Below are 21,384 nucleotides of genomic sequence, written 5' to 3'. Positions count from 1 at the left end.
ATCTAACCCCTCAATTCACCTTAAAGTGCTTTCTGGATATCAAAGAAGAACAGTACAGCACAGGAACAGGCCCTCCGGCCCACCAAGCCTGCACCTATCATGTTGTCCTATCCAGACCAATTGCCTGGATTCCTCTATTCCCTGCCTCTTCATGCGTTTATCCAGATAACTCTTAAATGTCACTAACGTGTCTGCCTCAATCACCTCATTTGACAGTGCATTCCAACCCCCAACCCTCTGTGTAAAAAAACTTCCCCACACACCTCTACTGAACTTTTCCCTCCTTATCTTGAACTTATGCCCCTTTGTGTCCACTTGCTCAAGAAAGCAAATTTCTGAATAATTCAATAGGAATTAAAGGGCACTAAATTCCCAATCAAGTGACACTATGTTCAGCCAATTTAGAACCAGATGATCCAACATCCTCATTACAGAGTAACCACATGATGTTAGCTCATATTTGGTCTGCATCTGCCAGGATTCAAATTTTGGTGTGAAAAGATGAATATTTGAAAACACCAGAAAAGACCTGGGTTTCTTAACATCAAAAGTGCAATAAAGCCAAGAATCTGCCTGAACACTCTGGTTCTTTATTAAGGCAGTCTGAAAACAAGTAAAACAGATTTTTATTCCAGGACTTAAATTGCTCACAGCCCTGAGTGAAATCAAGACCTGGTTGACAAAAGTAGCAGTTGCAGCAATAAAACAGGGTTGTAGTTTGGAATTAATTTAAGATAATGCAAGCTATTGTTGCAAAGTAATGGCTGTAAACTAGAGGAATATAACCTATATATTACCATATTTGAGTGTTACTTCCAAAAACATACCCCCTCCAGAAAAACTGCTTCCAAATTACAATCCATGTCGTTTCCAGAATAAATGATATAACAGTCATTATAGTAGGATGGTTAACCAGTTTTCAATGACTCTTGTTCAATATCTCTGCTGATAGTTTAAAAGCAAATTTGAAGATAAATGTGTAGCAACTTGGAGCCTGAGGTGACAAAATACTGATTTCTGAATGTTGCCACTTCAGCGCAGTGCTGCTCTTCCCGCCAATGTTATGATCTCAGTCAAGGCCAGTTATGCATTTGGTTTTCTTGAACCCAAAATCCCAAGCATTTACTAAAAGAATGAAGCTATAAGTTCACAGTTTAAAACAAAATAATTCTATTATACCAAAATCAATCCTTATAATTACACTATTTTGAATAGTCAGTTATTTTTATATTATTGAATACAGTTACTTATAATCTAAATTTAATTCATTAACTCCACATTCCTTCTGCGCCCGTTAGACTTAGACTCCAGAACTCAAGCTAGATACTTAAAGATTTTGACAAAGATTCATACAAAGGTTGAGATTTCTTTGGCCTTCTGTTTACTTCTGGCAAGGTTACCCCTTCAAATCTCCTTCAACTGCCCTACGGTTGCAAACTCCCCATTCAATACATGCAGCTCTAGTGTACTAAGTGTATCAACCTCAGTCAGAACTTTGCTGGTTCCAAGATTCTTTAACACTGGAATTTTGCCCCTACATCTCTCTCTCCCTCTTAAAGTTCAACTCACTGTTAGGAGTCCTTCAGTTAACAAAAGTTTTAACTCTTAGTCAACACACCAAATTTCAACTGAATCTTGGTTGAGATATTTTCTCTTCCGCAGTCATAGTCATAGAAGTTTACAGCATGCAAATAGGCCCTTTCACCCAACTTGTCCATACCGCTTTTTTTTTTAAACCCCTAAGCTAATCCCAATTGCCTGCATTTGGCCCATATCCCTCTGTACCCATTTTACCCATGTAACTGTCCGAACTCTTTTTAAAAGACAAAATTGTACCCACCTTTACTACTACCACCTCTGGCAGTTTGTTTTTTTTTTAAATTTATTTATCCAGTTCAGTCAAATCAAGTCCAATTCAGAGTCTCAACAAGTTGAGACATTCCCGATTCAAACTGATAAGATAGGACTCTCACCTCCTATCTTGGGTTTGATCTACATGATCCAAGCTGATTGAAGTAGGCATTGCACTTCTCCAAGGCTTGATCTCATTTGCATCTTAGCCAAAAGGCTGAGATGCTGCTTTTAAAAATTGCTTCAAATGAAGCTAAAATGTAACCTAATGGCTTCAACCAATTACAGCACGTCCATAGCACACTTGATCTTAGCCAAAAGACCGAGAATCAGACACTCACCACACAGTGTGAAAAAATTGCCCCTCTGAACACTTTTGTATCTTTCTCCCTCACCTTTGGAAAAAGATATTGACTATCTAGCTGATCTATGCCCCTCATTATTTCATAGACTCCTATAAGATCACCCCTCAGCCTGCTATGCTCCACAGAAAAAAGTCCCAGTCTATCCGGCCTCTCGTTATAACTCAAACCATCAAGTCAATGTAGCATCCTAGTCAATCTTTTCTGCACTCTTTCTAGTTTAATAATATCCTTTCTATAATAGGGTGACCAGTACTGTACACAGTATTCCAAGTGTGGCCTTACAATGCCTTGTACAACTTCAACAAGACGTCCCAACTCCTGTATTCAATATTCTGATCGATGAAACCAAGCATACTGAATGCCTTCTTCAACATTTAGTTTAAAACCTTAAAATAAAAGTTGAATATAGTACTACTCCTACAACTAACATCTGTTGATCAATTTCCATCCACGATTTGTCTTGCAGGCAACCTGGTCATATAATCATCGGCTGCAAGTTAGGTGCTATTTCATAAATTCCCTATCAGGGAAATCTGGAGCTTAAAGGGACCATAAAACCACATAAAATATGGTGTTCCCCCCAAAAGTACATGGGCCACGACAGTAATCTTAAAGATGGCATAATTCATGAGACTTTAAAACGATTCCTTCTAGCCTCTCACAGGAACATAAAAAATCCTTTGGCACTTTTCAAAGACAAAAAAATTGTTCTGCTGTCCTGGACAATATTTATTATACACTACTAAAAAAGACGATCAGGTCCATTATCTCCTCAAAGTTTTGGTCGCTGGGATATTGCCATGCTCAAGATGGATGTTGCAATTTCCTTATCACAATTACAATTATAGTTCAAAAGTACTCCATTAGTTGTGAAAGTACCTTATATATAAATGCAAATTCTTCCACTTTGCTGTAGCACAAAACTGATTAAATCACCAGTTTTACTGACAGAATTTATAACATTGCCCCAATGATGTAATAAAATATTCCAAGGTACTTCACAGGGGTAATATAAAGCAAAATCTGACACCAATGCACACAGTGAAAAATTGAGCAGACTGACAAGAGTCCAGTCAGGGAAGGAGCATTTTAAATGAGGAAAGCAACTTGAGAACGGGAGAAAGAGAGAAACCCTGAACTTAGGGTCTAGGTAGCTGAAGGCATGGCTGCCAAAGGTCCAGCAACTGAAATCAAAGATGGAAAAAGAGACAAAAAATGATTGCAGATATCTAACAGGCTAATGTGATTGGAGGAGAACGGAGATTCAAAGGGATGAGACCATGGAGAGATTTTCCAGGTGCCAATGTAAATCAGGGAGCGCAGGAATGATAAGTGAATGAAATTTGGAGCAACAAAGCAGAATTTTTGATTTCAAGTTGGCTGAGAATAGAAGATGGGAGACCAGCCAGGATGCATTGGAATAATCAGGTCTACAGGCCACCTAGGGTGCCATTTGCAGCTATGGGCCATGACAACATCTCAATAGTATACTGAAGATTTGGTGCTCCAGATCCAACAGTGCCTCTAGCCAAGCCATTCCAATAAAGTGACAAAATAGGCAGCCACCCGTCAAATGAAAACTGTCCAGTTTACGTCCTGTCCCCAAAAAGGACATATCCAATCTGGCCAATTATGCCCATCATCAGCCAACCAGCAGAAGGTGTCATCAACAGTGCTATGAAATGGCACTTAATCAGGGACAACGTGTTTACCAATACTCAGCTGTAATTCTGCTAGGATCACAAGGCTCTAGGCCTCATTATAGACTTGGTGCAAACATGAACAAATGAGTTTAATGAGGTGTGATGACATCAAGGCAGAATTTGATCAAGTGTGGGATCAAAGAGCCCTAACAAAAGTGAAATCAATGGGAAAAAGTTCTAGCATAAAGGAGAACAGGTGCTGTTGTTGCATGACAGTAAGTCCCAGAAGATTGTTGCAGGAGGGGTAACAGAGTGGTGCTGAAGCCCAACTATATTCACCTCTTCATCAAATGATGCTTCTTCCAACATATGGTCTGAATTGTGATGTTTGTTGATGATTGCAGTGTTCAATATCATTTGCATCTCTTCAAATACAGAAGCAATCCATGATCACATGCAGTAAAATCAGGACAACGCTTGAACTGACTAGTAACAAGTAACATTTATGTCACACAAGTGGCAGGCAATGACCATCCCCAACAAAACAGAATCTAACAACTTCACCTTGACTTTCAACAGCATTACCATCACTTAATCTCTGACCATCAACATCCTGAGGGTTATCACTCACCAAAAATGTAATTAGACTAGCCATATAAATGCTGTGGCAACAATAGCATGTCAGTAGCCTGTCTACCATCTATACAGCACAAGTCAGGAGAGCGATGGAATACTCTCCAATTGCCTGGCTGAGGATTGATCAAGCAGTCTGCTTGATTAATACCCATCCTATTCCTCCACCACGGGCACACAGCAGCAACCGTGTGTAATAATCTACAAGATGCACTGCAGCAGCTTGCCAATGTTCCTTCAACAACACCTTTCAAACCCATAACACTTCTCACCAAGAAGAACAAGAACAGCATTTGCAAACACCTGTGGCTACAAGTTCCTCAAATCACAAACAATTCTGACTTAAGACTACAATTGTTTCTTCACTGTCATTTGATCAAAATCATAGAATTCCCTCCTAACAGCACTATGGGTGTACCGCATATGCACTTCAAAATTCAAGGGACAGCTTACAAGCATCCTCAAGGGCAATTAAGGATAATCAGCAAGTACTGGCCTTGCTAAGGAGGCTCACATCACAAGAATAAATTTTAAAATTGGTACTGTTGTAGTGGAAAACACTTGATTGGAAGGATTCAAGCAATCTCTGATTGAAGTCGTTCCTCCTCACCTCACTCAGAGACAATGTCCTCTCTGTAATTAACAGAGGAAAGATTCCATAAAACTGAGCAGTAATCACTGTCACATTATAAAGTATAAAACTATAAATAATACCTCATTGCCACCAGTGAAGAGCTAGTAGATGTGTTACTTGCTCTACTGTTGTTCAATTAATTTATGCAGCAGTTAAGACACAAAAAAAATCTAGAGTCGCTCTATCACTTTTGACGGTAGGAGGATTCAGTGGAGGCATAGGATAAAGTCAAATATGACAAACTTCATTATAGAAATAAAGTTTGCATTGCCACGAGAAGACAACTCACTTTCACTACATACGATTTTCCAACATTAAAAATTTACAATTACATATCTTAATTATACCATGAAATTGCCCTACTCTCCTTAAATACACAGAACTTTTCCTGGATGCCTACAGAGATTTTCAAAAATTACAAGTAAAACAAAAGTAACACCACCCAACCAGTGGGAGTCTGTGTACATAAAGGTAAAATTGAAGTTTTGATTGGCAACATATGGAGATGATAAAGGCCCTCAAAGCTAGACATTCCACACCATTATTATGAACACTTCTCACGGGAAATACATAATCTCCTTGCAACATACATGTCATTTACAAGTTACTGAAAATCCAGATTTTCATAGACATCAATTAAATGTAATTTACAGCTGAGCACGAAAACCAAATTATATTTTCATTTTAATGAACAAAAGGGGCCCAAAACTTCTGTCTTTTCTAATTTCAAATGAAGAAAGTTGTCACAAATAAAACATGAAGATCATGAGTTGGGAAGCAGCAGACTACCGCATTAACACCAGTACACAAACCCTAGTGAACCACAAGATCAAACTAAGTACAATTTGCCTCACAATTGGAATCAATTAGATGTACCACCATTTCCAATTTTTATTGGTCATAGAGTAGTCATGCGTATTTAACTATCTCAATTTTACAATTTAGTTTTTATCTCAAGCTTTAATTCTACCCATTGTCTTGTCATAGATAGTATCTCGGGTTTAGCACTGTCAGCTGACCTGTAGCCATTCCGGGCATCCTGCTTTTACAAGAGTTGACTTACACTTCCCAAAATCTCCACAGGTGTTACCATAACCCGGGTCATATAGAACCACTTGTGACTTGAACTGGATATCTATGTCCCTTACTGGTATTTCTTCAATCACTCCAATAGATGAGACACAATTGCCTTCGAATTGTGAGATATTTTATAATATTGTTGTAGGTTATTAATTTCAGGATCCTCTTACTGTTGAGTCTTCATTCCCTGTGTCTCAGGAGCATCTTCATTTCCTAGAACACCCCTATGATAATAATTAGCTGCTGGATCCATTCTTTGTCAATGTATAATTCCCATTTTTAAAAGCATCGGATTGCCACTCCACGACTAGCTTTTTTACCTTAAATTTTTTCCATCCTGTCTCGTCCAACCTTCCAACTCAGGCCGAGCAAAATCAGAGCAGGACAGTGCATCCCCAGAGCCCAAAGTCAAAGAGCAGCAGGCCACAATTTTTTTTACACCACTAATTGCCATAACCCAGATAAGTTAAAGGGCCAATTAAGTTGTAAATCCATAACAGGCCAGGGGGAGGGTAAATCTATCAGTCAAGTGATTAGGATTTGGGGTGGAAGTTCAGGTGTCGGGCGATGAAGACATTACTGGTTGTTACGGGACTGATCAGGTGCTAGGGGAGCTTGCTAGGTATCAAAGGGGCCTGTTGTCGAGGGAATTGACTGTCAGAGTGGGGTAGGACAATCCCATGAGTCAGTTTATTGTGCAGTTTCTTGTCTTCAATCATAGCTGCCTGCTAATACTTATGTACCCCGTGCTGATTCTAAGTGTTACAGTAGATGTTGCAAATTCTTTCACTTTTCTGACTTTGTATAAAGTTTTTTTTTGTTTGTTCAAAACTGTGGAATCTTGTGGCTTTACTCTCTTAGTAAGGGCCTTGGATCTCAAACTGTGTCTACTTTAAACAAAATGTTACTGGTCTCTAACCAGATCAAATCAAAAAAATCTAGGGGTCTGGTTCAGGATCATAAATTAAATGGCCCAGGATTATTAAATACACAAAAAAAGTTAATGATTTGAGCTAAAGAAGAGTTTACACTCAGATAAATGAACCAACAGAAATCACAGCAAATTTTCATTGTATGGATTGGATGTAGGAAACAGTGACACAGGCACATCATGGCCTACTGAATTGTTTAAAATCAGATTAAAAGACAGCGTGAAACAACTCAGAGATACTTAGGCCAGGTGGCCACTGTGACCAGGAACTAATTAAGTTAACTTAACAGTTAGAATCAATTATTAAATTAGGAAAGGCCTGAATCTGACGTAGGATGATGTCACTCAAGAGTTAAACATCAGGGCTCAGTAATCTTTTGTGGCTCGCCCTCAAGTACTAAAGGTTACCGAGGTAGGAGCCGCATTCATTTCTGCAAGTGGGATTGTGTCCAAGATGGAATCTTTGGAGGGTTAGACTTCATCAGACCAATTGTGCAGATAAAGTTGCAAATGTACATTATTTTACCCAGTTATTTTATCTTAATTGGTTAAGTCTTGTCCATAACAAAGTGGGTTCATTAAGTCACTTACAAATTACTCGCAAATTGGAGAGGCTAAAATCAGTTGTTATAGATATGGACGAGAAGGGATTGGTTTAGGTTAGTGGGTCATTGTTTTGTAACTGGTCGGCGCAACATCGTGGGCCGAAGGGCCTGTTCTGCGCTGTAATGTTCTATGTTCTATAACAAAATCAAGTAATATCAGATAAGATCTGACATCTTATAATCAAATTAGCAATGATATTGAAGGTCAATATATTTAGAAACACCTTCCAATTTATGTGATGGTCACAAAATAAACTGCTGTACTAGAATTTGAAACCTGCTTTAGTAGATTGTTTTTAAAGCAATAGCCAAGCTAGCTGTGGGAATAGAAGGCAACTTCCAGCCTATATAGCTGAATGAATTGTACAACTGGAACTGAAATTATTTCAAGAAATCTATATCTTGTTCTTTAATTGGTTTAACATCTGAATGGTTCTAAAGGTAGCCAACAACTTGTTAGTGCAGTTAAAAAAAGACTTGCATTTACCTGGCACCTTTTGGTTAAGGTCAGGTGTAGTATCAACATGCTGTACTTGGTTGAAATCATTAGGTTACTTGTAGCTTCATTTGAAGCAATTTTTAAAAGCGGCATCTTGGCCTTTTCGCTAAGATGCAAATGAGATCAAGTCTTGGAGGAGGTGTAATGCCTACTCCAATCAGCTTGGATCATGTAGATCAAGCCCAAGACAGGAGATGAAAGCTTGGATCGGGAATGTCCCAACTTGTTGAGACTTTGAATTATACTTGATTTGACCGAATTGGATAAATACATAAAAGGACATCACCAAGTGCTTTACAGCCATTTAAGACTACTGAAGTGTCGCTGCCACAGTTGTAATGTAGGAAAAATGACAGTCAATTTGCAGACAGTATGGTTCTGCAAACATCATTGAGATAAATGATCAGCTAAGTTGCTTCACTGATGTTGGCCGAGGATTAAATATAGATACAGAAAAATCATTAAAAGACTAATAGAATCCTGATCTTTTAATCTACAGAAATAGAATACACGGGGGTAGAAGGTATGCTTCCGTGACAAAAAGCCCTGGTTAGAGTTGAGCAGCTCTGGGCACCGCACCTTCGGAAAATATATCAAGGCCATGGCAGATATGTAGCCTAGCTTTACCAGAATTATACTGGGCCTCCAAGGATTAAGTTATGAGGGATTGCATAATCTAGTGTTGTATTCACTGCAATTTACAAGGCTAAGGGGTGATTTGATCCAAATGTTCAAGATATTAAAGGGAATAGATAGAAATAGATTGGAAGAAACTATTTTAAACTGGTTGGAGAGCCTAGAACAAGAGGACAATCTAGAAATTAGAGCCAAAACATTTCAAGAAGAGGGTCACCTGGTTTGGGAGACCAATTGGATCAAGAGTGCATAAACATCCAGGGGATAGAATCCTACCTTAGGCAGATGACAGTCGTAGAAGACAAAGACTTGGGGGTGACAGTAGCTTCTGTACAGCTTTTCCATGTTAAAAAATACCCTTTGTCTTCCTGAAGAAGTCTGCAGTGTGCATCACTACATTGGTGATGAGAATGTGATGGATTGTGCAGACATTGCCTGTGGCCCGAGTCATGAGATGCTCAGGTATTGCCGGGGACAGAGCAGAGCAAACTTGAATTGGCCTGTATAGTCAGAAGTTTAGAAATATGTAGGAAAAACATGGAGAAAGTAATCTTCAGAAGCAAGAGCTATGATTGATTTTTTTTTAAATGCCCCAAGGTGTAGTGGCTTGGTCTCCAGGGTTCAGGAAACTCAAGATCAGAAGTTTTAAAAAGTCCTCAACCCATTCAGAACATGAGTTAAATTTTTATAAATGGCTCCTTCAATGTGAAGAGCACTGGATCTTGCAGTGAAATTGATGGAAAAAAAGGCACATCAAAGGAAGAGAAGAATAGACTCTCCAAATGCCCAGAGGAGAAAAAGCTGCAGAGATCACAGAGAGCTGTCAGTAAAAAGGAAAAGTTTTAAAAGTTTAACAAAGGTTCACCAGATGACTTGCCATATTCACACCAAAACTTCAAAAGTGCAGGAAAGCATAGAGAACCTGCAGCTGCTAATAGTTTTTAAAAAAAGTTGACAGTCGAAAAGCAGTATTGCATTTAAAGTGGCAATACCTTTAAAGAGACAATGCATTTAAAGCAGCAACTGCAAGAAGAAACGGGACAATGGATGGGAAACCTGGAAAAGATAAATGGCAACTCTCAAAAAAAGGTCCAAGAGAAACAAACACATCAAGGAAGAGACAATAGAAAAATCGCAGAGGAGGGCACCCAAAGACCCCGGGAGGAGGGCACCCAAAGACCCCGGGAGGAGGGCACCCAAAGACCCCGGGAGGAGGGCACCCAAAGACCCCGGGAGGAGGGCACCCAAAGACCCCGGGAGGAGGGCACCCAAAGACCCCGGGAGGAGGGCACCCAAAGACCCCGGGAGGAGGGCACCCAAAGACCCCGGGAGGAGGGCACCCAAAGACCCCGGGAGGAGGGCACCCAAAGACCCCGGGAGGAGGGCACCCAAAGACCCCGGGAGGAGGGCACCCAAAGACCCCGGGAGGAGGGCACCAAAAAACAATAAATGACCAAATGAACAACAAGGGAATTGCAGACTGGAAACCAGACAACAATTTGTCAGAGACAGACCTGACCAAAAGTGAAGCCGAAAAGCTGTTTAGATGATAAAAATGAAACCTCCATTTGTGAAATGTATATGTCCAGTAGTAACATGATAGATTCACTTCTGAAGAAATGCAGAAATTAAAGACTTCAAAAGAAATTAGGAACTATTGGACATAAAGAGGATTTAGTGCAGAGTTAAAGCTCCAAACACCTTAAAACAAGCTGAATTGACTGATAGCAATTTTAAAGGATTTGCAAAAAATTGACAATGAAATTATGGAGAATTTAATGAGACATGGGAGAACATGAACTTTATGAAAAAGCAGCCAGGAAATAAGAACAAGAACAAGGAAATAAGTGCAAATCCAGTGAAGGATTGAATCAGGAGAATTCGAGCTTGAAGGAGGAAGTTTGACAATGAGAAATTAACTGAGGAGGTACAAACACTGAAACTGACATCAGGATCAGCAATTCAGAGATGCTCTTTTGGACAGCCAGAGCAGATTGGCCTTCATTCCCACAAACATGTGGCTGAGAGCACTAAGAAGTTCCTCAAGATCACTTTTCTTGTTGGGGAGTTCAGTCTAACATCTTGATCACCTCTTCTTTTGAAATCCAAGCCACAGGCCGAAGGGGGCAGAATGAGAGGGGGACTGCGAGCGAAAGGGTGAGTGCATGCACGGGAGGCGGTGTGTGTGTGTGTGTGTGTGTGTGTGTGTGTGTGTGTGTGTGTGTGTGTGTGTGTGTGTGTGGATTTGGTTCACCAAATCTCACAATCAGGAGGTTCACAAGAGTGATCCCTAGAATGATGAGCTTGAGGAATGGTTGAGCACTCTTGAGTCTGTACTCATTGGAGTTTAGAAGAATGAGGGGTGACCTTATTGAAACTTATTGCGAGGCCTGGATTGGGTGGATGTGGAGAGGACGTTTCCACTAATAGGAAAAACTCGAACCAGAGGGCACAACCTCAGGCTGAAGTGATGATCGTTGAAAACAGAGATGAGAGGAATTTCTTCAACAAGAAAGCTGAATCTGTGGAACTCGTTGCTGCAAAAGCCTGTGGAGGCCAGGTCATTGAGTGTCTTTAAGCCAGAGGTAGATAGGTTCTTCATTAATAAGGGGATCTGGGTTATGGGGAAAAGGCAGGAGAACGGGGATGAGAAAAATATCAAGCATGATTGAATGGCAGAGCAGACTCTATAGGCCAAGTGACCTAATTCTGCTCCTATGACTTAAGACAGTGTGGTCTTACTTCCGATCTCAGGGTTCTCATTGAGCCTCACCTCACACCAACCTGCACTCTCATCCACTCTCAACGGGTGTTTATCATCTTTATATATTATACTTTTTTTAAACCAATTTATGGATTTGTTTTTTCTTCAATTTAATTCTTTTCATACCTCAGCTATTTTTGAAATTCACATTTAATGCTGTGCCCAACTTTATCTTTCTGCAATTTGCCCCTTGAATGAGAATCATTTTGAAATGTGGCCCTGCACACGCTAAGGTTCGACAAGCCTGCTGTTGACAAACTGAATCACCATGACTATGAAGTGTAAAATAAAAGCAGTTCTACTCTTGTCCCCACTCTATTAATGCTCCTTGCTCATGGGACTCATGGAATCGGCTGTGATGGTGTCCTCCAACATTTTCTGCTTGCATCATATTTTCACTAATCTCTTCAATAAGCTTTGTGTATTTATCAACCACTCCAAATATGTCATTAAGATGTTTAAGCTGTGACAGCAGTGTTGAGTAATGTTAAGAATATGTGCTTTTTTTCTCCTTGAATCACAAATTCCTATCACTTAATGCCATAAAGGCTTCCTTATTTCTGATCAAGGTGCCAGGTTTTGTCCAAATAATAGTGTGCTGATTCAGCAAATTGCAAAAATAATTGCTTTATTGTCATCCATGTCTTATTTTATTTGTGTCTTTTGTGACTTGCTCAACAGCAAGGGTATATCTATACTAATAATGTGCTTACCCCGATATTCTACACGAAATCACTCTTTTCAGTGACTTTAACATGTCGCCATCGCCAAACCTGATGCAAATAGAACTTTCATATTCCTTGACCTTACTTCAATACTGAGCGAATCCAAATAACATTTCAACTAATCCATTCCACATACTGTGGACATGCAACCATTGTCTAACATGGTGTAATTAAATGAATCTGCAATGAGTGCACTCATTACCAGACTGAAACTTCTTGTGACTGTACAATTCCCACACAGTGATCAATATCATCTTTCCCTTCCAAATCTTCAGTTTTGTGTAATGCCTGAAAACCCTGTTATTCCATTTTGGACAATTTACCACACATTAATATTTCAAATCACATGCTGATAAATCCCCAGGCATTCCCAAGAGTTATTCTTCTGATATTATTACTCATCCCCATTGTCTGCCAGATCCGTCAAAAAGATCTCCAACCTCATGTATTGTGTCTGTGATTTCTCTGTTATGATGATGCCTGCAGCCCATATCTGAATGGTCTTGAGATGTTGCGAAAATTGAAAGCTCCATTCTCTTATGACATCACTGATATCCTAATGAAGGCTACCGAAAGTGACTGCTTTCCCAGGATTTCTTTAAAGCCTTGGACACTTAATTCAAAATGGTCTCTTTTTGAAAATTTAACTCCAGTTGAGACCAGGAGCCTATTCATAGTTAGTACAATGCAACAATTTGAAAGCAAGCACAAACAGGAATTTGCAAATAAAATTTCGACAATCTTATACATAGTTGGTAAATTCCATAATATAATCTTCAATGTAATAACCAGTCTTACCATGCCTGTTATGCATTTAATAGATTGTCGTAGAAATTTTAATAGAATATCCAAACCTTCCTGTGTCTAACCGTCAAGCTTTGTGCTCCAATAATACTTTGCAACTGATCTTGTAACTAGAGAGGTGGTGCTCGACAGACTGGAGGGGCTGATTGTGGACAAGTCCCCAGGACCGGATGGAATGCATCCGAGGGTTCTGAAAGAAATGGCGGAGGTTATAGTGGATGCCTTGGTGGTTATTTTCCAGACGTCGCTGGATTCCGGGGAAGTGCCGGAAGATTGGAAAACGGCTAATGTTACGCCGTTGTTTAAGAAGGGTGCCAGGCAAAAGGCGGGGAATTATAGGCCGGTTAGTTTAACGTCTGTGGTAGGTAAAATGTTAGAATCCGTCATTAAGCAGGAAATTGCGAGGCATCTTGAAGGGAATTGCTTGATAGGGCGGACGCAACACGGTTTCATTAAAGGGAAGTCGTGTCTGACAAATTTACTGGAGTTCTATGAGGATGTGTCTAGGGCAGTGGATAGAGGAGAGCCGGTGGATGTGGTCTTTCTGGATTTTCAGAAGGCGTTTGACAAGGTACCTCACAAGAGGTTATTGCAGAAGGTCAGGGGACATGGAGTTGGGGGTAGGGTGTTAGCGTGGATAGAGGATTGGTTGTCAAATAGGAGGCAGAGAGTGGGGGTCAACGGGTGCTATTCGGATTGGCGGTTGGTGACTAGTGGGGTGCCCCAGGGGTCGGTGCTGGGGCCTCAGCTATTTACCATTTATATAGATGATCTGGAGGAGGGAACCGAGTGCAGGGTGTCGAAATTTGCTGATGACACCAAGATTGGGGGAAAGGCAAATTGTGCGGAGGGTGTGGAGAGTCTGCAGAAGGATCTAGATAGGCTGGGCGAATGGGCCAGGAAATGGCAAATGGAATTTAATGTTGGCAAGTGTGAGGTGGTCCACTTTGGTAGGAAGAATGGTAGGAAGGACTATTACTTACGTGGCGAAAAACTGCAGCAGGCGACGGTGCAGAGGGACCTCGGGGTCCTTGTGCATGAGTCGCAAAAACCCAGCTTGCAGGTGCAGCAGGTGGTCAGGAAGGCGAATGGGATGCTGGCCTTCATAGCGAGGGGGATTGAATATAAAAGTAGGGAGGTCTTGCTGCAGCTGTATAGGGCATTGGTGAGGCCGCAGCTGGAGTACTGTGTGCAGTTTTGGGCGCCGCACCTGCGCAAGGATATTTTGGCCTTGGAGGGAGTGCAGAGGAGGTTTACTAGGCTGATACCGGAGTTGAGGGGGTTGAGCTATGAGGAGAGGCTGAATAAACTAGGCTTGTACTCGCTAGAGTTCAGAAGAATGAGGGGAGATCTCATTGAGACGTATAAGATGATGAATGGGATGGATAGGATAGAGGTGGAGAGACTCTTCCCGCTCAAAAAAGACAGTAGGACTAGGGGGCACAGCCTCAAGATAAAGGGGAGGCGGTTTAGAACGGAGTTGAGGAGGAACTTCTTCACTCAAAGGGTGGTGAATCTCTGGAATTCTCTGCCCGTTGAAGTGGTGGAGGCTGCCTCGCTAAATATTTTTAAGAAGCGGATTGATGGGTTTTTGATAAGAGAGGGGATTAAGGGTTATGGGGAGAGGGCGGGAAAGTGGAACTGAGCCACAACAGATCAGCCATGATCTTATTGAATGGCGGGGCAGGCTCGAAGGGCTAGATGGCCTACTCCTGCTCCTATTTCTTATGTTCTTATGTTCTTATCTCCACATATCTACCTATTTTTCCCATCGGTCATTAGAGCATCGGTCGGAAATCATACCCTGACATTCTGCACTTGGCTTCAGCCATTCTGCACAAATATAGCTCCAATTTAACTCCCATCTTCACTTTCAGACAATTATCCTCTGCTATCATGTTGAACAGTCACAAGCTAGATGATATGTTAAGAACCCCACTAATGTGAACTGAGAGGGTATCCCAAAACCCAGAAAGGAAACTTGGAACGCTGGTTCTTAGTGCTGTATATTTTCAATTTGGTATACTGTGATAAAAGATATGCAAACTACGAAGGAACAGTCCAGTCATCTTATGCTCAATCAATAAATAATAATTATTTAAAAGAAAAACATGTGACAAGGGGGACTATAATACACAACAACAGCACAGTTAACTATACTGATGACTATATGCACACAGTATCACATTAAGTTATCCCTTTGTTTCCAAGTACCTATGTTTCCTGAACATTGAGACGCCCCTTTTCCCAACAATATCCAATACTATATAACTCCATGAGCTAAACCCAGCAAATAGTTACCACCCATAGATTATTTATCCATGTTTGGGTAAACTGTCTTCAGTTTCAGCAAAGTCATAATTGTTTTCCCGTAGTCACATAGATAAACACTTGATATTCGCACTGATATGCTAATTCGCATATCAAAACCCCCTTTCAGAGAGCTGAATTCATCAATCCTCTCATCTTATTTTGTCCCACTTTCATTTTCTAATCTTAATTTTCCCTCAATCATAACAGGTGAAGTATGAAACAAGACAAGTCTTTTTCTTTAGAGTAGATTTATTCATAGGATGCAGCATTACAGATACCTGCCTCCTATCCATTAACTAGTGCTCCCCCCCAGCTAACTCTCTTTATTGTTTCCTTTTGAAAGCAATTAAAATATTGACTTCAACTACTTCCACTAGCAAGTTCCAAATTTCAATCACTCTCAAAGTAAAAACAATTTTCCTTTTTTTGTGCTCTCAATCCTTAATGGAAAAATGCCCATTATCTGTATATCTTGAACAACAGGGCAACTAGGGATGGGCAATAAATGCTGGCCAGCCAATGATGCCACATCCCATCAGCGATAATTGTCCAAACATCAACAGCCTCCCTCCTACTTCTCACCTACATACTGCCTATCGGTAATGTCATCCAAAAGCAGTGTCAGTTGCCACGTATACTGAATACTGAGAAATTTAAAGGCATAAATTCTATCCCTTTGCCTTTTTGATTCCAATCCTCTTCCTGACAACAATTTGAGGCCAAACCAGACTGTCACAACCTTGGGTGTCATATTTGACTCTGAGATGAGTTTCCAACCACATATCCACACCATCACTAAGGCCACCCTTTTCAACCTCCATAACAATGCCACTAACACAGCTCATCTGCTGCTGAAACCCTCATCCACGCACTTGTTACTTCTAGGTGCAACTATCCCAGCTCTGACGGTCATTCTGACTCAAAACATTGGCTCTATTGTCTCTGTATAGATGTTGTCAGACCTGCTGAGATTTTCCAGCATTTTCTTTTTCTGTCTCAGATTCCAGCATCCACAGTATTTTGCTTTTATCCCTGCTCTCTCTTAGATAGCCTCCAAATTTCTAGCCTCCCTAAAATTTCAGATGTTCTCTGCTGCCCTGTCCTAACTCTCACCAAGACGTTTTCATTCCTGTGCTTGCTGTTCTAACTTGGCTTCCAATGAAGCGTTTACCCTCCCCCACCAGCTCTCAAATATCTATATTCATCTGATTCTGGCCTTTTGAGTAGCCTCGATTTTAATCACTTTACCATTGGTGCCTATGCTTTTAGCTGCCACAACCATAACCTTTGGTATTCTCTCCATAGACATTTCCTTCTTATTACTTAGTTTTCCGTTAAGATGCTCCTTAAAACCTTTGACCAAGCTTTTGATTATCTGCCCTATTGTCTCTCTGCTGCATGGTGTTAAATTTTGTTTTATGTCATTCCCATGAAGCAGCTTGGGACAATTTATTAGGCGCTATATAAATACATAACTTGTTGAAAAAAGCACGAACTCAACATATTCAAAAGTTGATCTCCAAAACTACATAAAATTATGAAGTACTGATTCATGTTTTTAAAATAAGAAAATAAAACTTGCTACACATTTTATTAATTGCATTAAAGTATTTCTACCATACAAATTAATTGTATTAAAATATTTCCACCATACAAATTAAAAATGTTAAAAGCAAGAGCATTCACTACAGACCTGCTGATGTTTTGATATCGCTGATCTGGGTGAATATTATCTGATTTATTTCATTAGGTGATGAAAGATGATGGGAGATTAATGGTGTTAGATTAGGCCCATTGGACTTGTATTATGAAGATTAATTGCCATAATATAGACAGAATGTTTCAACAAAATATTTGCGAATAACTAACTGTGAAAGAATTCCCTGTGCTGATCTGTCAGCAGTGAGCTAACTTACACTTAAAAGTCGCTGTGGTTGGTCGAAAGTTCATTTCCTTCTCAGTCTCTAAAGAATTTGACAAGAATTTTTGAGTAACTTTTTCTCTACCCCAAGAGATTTTCAGACGATGCAACCCTCTTTCCATCCAGACGAAGCCCTTTGTGGAATAATCTGCGACTGACCACTGCTGGCACTACAGAATTAGGGAGAGCTGCTTTTACAAATGTAACAATGGAGCTTCTCAATGGAGGGTATACAGGGACCATCAGTAAATGAGACTGAGGTAGCTGAACTTAAGTCCATAAACCTATCTTTGCACCTGAAAGCCCTTGGTATCCAAAAAAATCTCTCAGAATTAAAATGAACAATTGACCTGGCATCAATTGTCATTTGTGGAATAAAGATCCGAACTTCTACCAATCTTTGTGTATAACACAAATTGTGAAAGGTTTGGCTCTAATTTAAGACTATTCTCCCTAGCATTAGACTTACCAACTAGTAGAAATAGTTTATCTGTATCTGATCTTTTGTTCCTCTCAATTTCTTCATAACATAAGAACATGAGAACTAGGAATAGCAGTAGGCCATCTGGCCCCTCAAGCCTGCTCCACCATTCAATAAGGTCAAGGCTGATCTTTTCGCAGACTCAGCTGCACTTAACCACATGCTCACCATAACTCTTAATTCCTTCACTGTTCAAAAATCTACCTTTAGTTTAAAAACATTCAACAAGGCAACCTCAGCTGCTTTACTGGGCAGGGAATCGCACAGTTTCACAACCTTTTGGTTGATGAAGTTGCTTCTCAACTCAGTCCTAAAATTGCTCCCTCTTACTTTGAGGCTATGCCCCTCTAGTTACAGTTTCAGTGGAAACAACCTTCCTGCTTCTATTGTATTTATTCCCTTCATAACTGTAAATGTTTCTATAAGATCCCCCCTCATTGTTCTAAATTCTAATGAGTATAGTCATTCAAAACTTCAATCAAAAAATACTTCTAAATTCCAGGGAATACAACCCTAAATCTGGTTTTATAAATTAACACTTGAACTTCAGGTATCATTCTGATAAATCTGCAGTGCACTTTCACCAAGGTCAACATATCCTTTTCTTGGACTGATGCCCAAAAATACTCTCAATAAATGTGATCTAACCTGCGATTTGTAATAATATAGTATAACTTATACTCTTGTATTTTAGCTCTCTTAGAATAAAGGTCAGCATTCCATTTGATTATTTTCAATATCTGTTCGTGCCATTTTAATGAGCCATCACCTGGACTTCTCAGGTAACAGATGATCTTGTAGTTATCACATTGTTACTTGTGAGAGTTTGCTGAGTGCAAACTGGCTGCCGCCTTTCCTGCGCTACAATAGCAGCTACACTTCAAAACTATTTTGTTTGTTGTCAAGTGCTTTGGGACTTCCTGTAGTCACGGAAGATGCTATACGAATGCAAGTTTTTCTTTCTTCCACGTCTCTTTGATCCTCCACTGCTTCTAATTTTTCACTATTTAGATCACACACAATTCTATTCTTCTAGGTGTAAAGTAGATGACCTCAAACTCGTCTACGTTAAAATCCATTTATCACAGTATCTCTTGCTGTCTGGCAGACTCCCAATATTTTTGTTTCTTCTTGGATAAATTTGATATTTCCTTTTATGTCTATGTGATGTTGGTGTGATCTGGTTAAGAATACGATGGAAATAGTTGCTAGAGAAAATATGATGGTATTTTTTTCAAATATGCATATCCATGCACAAAGGCTCTGTTAACTGATGTCATTCCTGGTTACTTTCCATTCAAACCATACCGGAAACACCGTCATACTCAAGGCATTGAGGAACGCTCATATTCCTCTAAATTTTGTTTGGTGTGAGAAAGGATTGTATTGAAGGATGAACTCAAGTTCATGTTCTGCTCATTTTGACTAAACATCCTATGGTTCATCTCCTGACAAAGGTACTGCTGATTCCCTGGTGGATACCAACATTTCTTTTTGCCCCATTTGTGATTTCCATTTGGCATATTAGATCATGGAAATTAAATTACTTCAAATGATCACCATCATCAATCACATCCCACAAGATAACTCTCTCATTAAAAATATCCAGAATATCAGAAAGATTTACTACACCATTGTAATGTCATAATGGAAGGGAATATTAAACACAGAATTACCAGAGATCAACTATAACCAATAATTGGGCTTCCAGGTTTTTAAAAGCTCTATCATAATACAGGCTTAGACTAAGAAGTTTGGATCTTGCTGCAAACCTGCACCATGATATTGAATAAGCCAGTCCTAATGCATTGATCACTGTGTTTCCTGCTTTCCAAAGGACCATCAGCTCCATGAAGACATTCAACGTTTTCAATTGACACTTTAATGTTAACTTTTTTTTGTACTGGTAAATAGCTCAATATTTTTCTTTCTAGTTTCTTTGTTCCATTATCTATTTTGGGGGTTGTAACTATTTTGTAAAGAAAAATGGCTCAAAGTATCCAAAAACTATAACTTAGGATATTTTTGGCCATGTGATCAATAACCATTTGATGGTATTTCATCACAAATGTAACCACATGAATTCCTGACATGATTGTTTGGTTAGCCATAATTGCTCATTGTTTATTTATTAGTGTCACAAGTAGGCTTACGTTAACACTGCAATGAAGTTACTGTGAAAATCCCCCAGTTGCCACACTGCAGCACCTGTTCGGTACATAGAGAGAATTTAGCATGGCCAATGCACCTAACCAGCATATCTTTCAGACTATGGGAAGAAACCAGTGACCCAAGCCAGGAATCAATCCCGTGTCCATGGCGCTGTGAGGCAGCAGTGTTAACTACCGTGCCGCCTGGCAATCAAACTGGTTCAACAAGCATTATATAACACTTCCCAAATACCTGCAAAATGTTATCATAAATATATGGAGTTGCTCCCAAGGAGGCAAGAACAAAAGCTGATATAGTCAGAGTTATAGTGAGAAACCGACTATTATAGCACATTGTTAAAATGCATTGCAAATCTAATACATTGTAGTAGTGCAAAACCATTTTTATTATAAAAAGCTAACTGTAACAACTAGATTCCAAAGACAAACAGCCTTAAAATTTTATACACAATTTTAACAAGCAGGCTTATTTTAAAAGAGCCCTTTTAACAAACTTTATTTGTTAAAATATTTGTTTTCTCATAAAGCAATAGAAACTAAAAAAAGATGCAGAATTACCAAAATCAGATTTATCATTATGTAACTCAGGTAATCTGACATGAACTGTTAAAAATTAAAATGCTACAAGTCACCAAACTCTCCGCACCTTAGGAAGTCTTTCATTGTTCAAATCTAATAAATTTGACGGTGGGGTAAGACAGTGACCTCTTTGTCAGACCACATCCACTTAATCAGCACTAATAAAGAAATCACTGTGCACTCCACTTGTTGGCCTAGGGGCTTATTCTCTATTACAACATTAATGGAACTAGCCAACTTCCTTCACTGTTTCTACTTACTAAACAATGAACAAAGCCAATGTGAATAGCTACCAATGCCAGCAGAATAAAATTAGGCAAGATATCTGGAAACATGTCTTTCAAAACCAAAAGTAAATATTTTCTAAATATACACTGAAACAAAATAAAATTTCAGCATTTAGGAGGGTTCAGTGTTTTTTTTGATCATATTTTTTGCCAAAAGGTCTATGGGAAACAAACAACGTTTTTATAAAAACAAAATAGATGAATGCACCCACAGGTATAGTAGAAAAGAGAAAAGAACAATTGCTTGAACAGATAACCTCCACAGTAAACTTCAAAAGCCTCCTAGAGGCAGTACACATTTTGCAGCCTGCAACTATACAATATCAGCAGTGTGTCCCATTTTCCAGGAGAAAGCTAGTTTTTACTGATCTGCCTGTTGCATTTTTTTTTATTCAACTTCTGTTATGCTGCACACTTATCCATTCCTCCATTAAGGACACTGCATGAATGAAAGTTGTTGTA

The 21,384-nt window shown here is 39.6% G+C and overlaps 1 protein-coding gene across 1 annotated transcript in view; it reads right to left on the bottom strand.

Moving 5' to 3' along the window:
- kifap3a (kinesin-associated protein 3a) overlaps positions 1-21,384 on the bottom strand; it is a 224,633-nt gene that overhangs the window by 183,049 nt on the left and 20,200 nt on the right. The window lies entirely within an intron of this gene.

The sequence above is a fragment of the Carcharhinus amblyrhynchos genome, chromosome 9, assembly GCF_965287045.1.
Source record: "Carcharhinus amblyrhynchos chromosome 9, sCarAmb.v2.hapA, whole genome shotgun sequence".
NCBI lineage: Eukaryota > Metazoa > Chordata > Chondrichthyes > Carcharhiniformes > Carcharhinidae > Carcharhinus > Carcharhinus amblyrhynchos.
Note: the sequence above shows the minus strand (reverse complement) of the source record. Positions and strands in the feature narration are given on the sequence as shown.